General features: G+C 42.6%; 1 protein-coding gene across 1 annotated transcript in view; it reads right to left on the bottom strand.

Moving 5' to 3' along the window:
* Positions 1-1,357: 1,357 nt before the first annotated feature.
* Positions 1,358-1,840, bottom strand: part of LOC147633591 (uncharacterized) — a 4,056-nt gene continuing 3,573 nt past the window's right edge. The window contains exon 4 of the mRNA XM_086806712.1: positions 1,358-1,840. This exon is cut by the window's right edge and continues 600 nt beyond it. The gene's annotated coding sequence lies outside the window, so the exon portion shown is untranslated.

Genomic DNA, 1,840 nt, shown 5'->3' with positions numbered 1-1,840 from the left:
TAATACTATCAATCTTCTCTTACAAATCTTCCCCATTTTCATAGCAATATCCTTTGTATGTTAAGTATCTTTTGGCCCCTAAGCCTGCTAGATGGCTTTCAAGCCTTTGAAGTTGCTCCTTACATAATGCATTCTCTTGCTCAACTGGAGGATTTACTCATGTAGATAACTTGTCCACTCATTCTGATGGAATGTGTGAAATCTTCCTGGGTACTGTAAAGCATCCAGATTCTTCAGATGACCTCTATCTACTCCATGTCCATGTGAACACCCTCTACGGTAAAATGTGAACCCACTCTTCAAAAGAAATTATAGGGCAAGACTTTTAGATAAGGCCACTCACCAAAATGTGTGGACATGGTGCTCAATGCAAACTTAGACCTGGAGCTGCACCTTGACTGGTAGAGATGATCTAGAACCACAGAGCTAGTTGGGTGATCACCGGGGGCTGGTGCAATCTTAAGCTGTTCCTGTGTGAAGCCTCAGCACCCTGCTGGGTGCAGGTCAAGCTGCTTCAAACTACTGTATGCTTCAAGGCCTGTTTGGACTACATGCCAAGCTCAGGGCATGGTGTTGGGTATCTATACGCTTGAGGAGCCTGGTGAGGACTATGAGCAACGAGTACAGGCTTTCGTGGCTTGACATGCACAGCTCTCTCTCTCTCTCTCTCTCTCTCTCTCTCTGCAATGTGCTCCTGCATAGGGTTTAGATTTGGGTAGCTCCACCCCCTGCTGGGTGAACCACTATTGCCCGAGCAAGCGGAATGTGCACACACACACACACACACACCCCACACACCCAGAGACAGAGACAGAGACAGAGAAGAGAGCTTCATCCTTCTTAGAAACCCAAACCCTAGACTCTGATAACACCTTTGCTTCACTTCCAATAACTTTGAACCATAGCTCCTCTTCTAATCATTCAGAGTTGTCCCACAGGCAGGAAAGCGAAGTAATACACTTTTTGAAAAAAGAAAAAAAAAGGGAGAGGGTTTGTATAGTTAAAATCATTAAGGGATGCTAAGGAATACAAAATGTACACACATACACGCACACAATCATGACATAATTGAACAGACCCAAGTAGTAGTAGTACCAAGTTAACAAAAAAGCTTAAGGGGTGTATGAATATAAAGATTACACTCCCTCTTAAAGAAGGAACCAACACAAACTATCTTTAAATTTAACAGTAAAAGGCATTATCCAATTCACTAGGTGCCATATTTGAGAACATTGTGCTTCGTACAGTTGTATGATGTACATTCACGTCTGCTTGTGTTGCGCATACACACTGTGGCAATCTCACAGAATGAACATGCAAAAAATGTAGCATGCCTACTATCGAATTTACAAATTAGTAAGAGGTTAAGAAGACAGACACTTAATCGTGCAATTTGAAGATAACACCTCCACTTCTAATAGTGATAAGAAAGGAGGATCATAACTCAGTTGTGGACCCTGCACAAGTGAGCATAAGGCCTTTCTACTCCAGAACTAGATTGAGCTATCCATCATCCACAAACATCAAAGTCAAGGCTGACTGCTTCAAAAAGCATCACACACTATATATATTACATGATTAGCAAAAGCCTTACTCCAAACCAACAAGAACACAATCAGGTGAAGACTCCATCTGGCTCTGCTTCTCCAAAAGTGGTGGACCAATCTTTGCGCTATACACAGTAAACCTTAATACTGGCAGTCTCTATCAATGAGGGCATTTCAAAACCATGCCACATAAAGATAGTAGCAGCCCTTAGCACACCCACATAAGCTCAGATACTTTGCACTGATACGAGATGTCGAATACTTTGCGGCATGCCGAAGCATAAGAGAAGTCA

The sequence above is a fragment of the Cibotium barometz genome, chromosome 12, assembly GCF_041138505.1.
Source record: "Cibotium barometz isolate CiBa-2024 chromosome 12, ASM4113850v1, whole genome shotgun sequence".
Lineage (NCBI taxonomy): Eukaryota > Viridiplantae > Streptophyta > Polypodiopsida > Cyatheales > Cibotiaceae > Cibotium > Cibotium barometz.
This window is presented reverse-complemented; position numbering and strand designations above follow the sequence as displayed.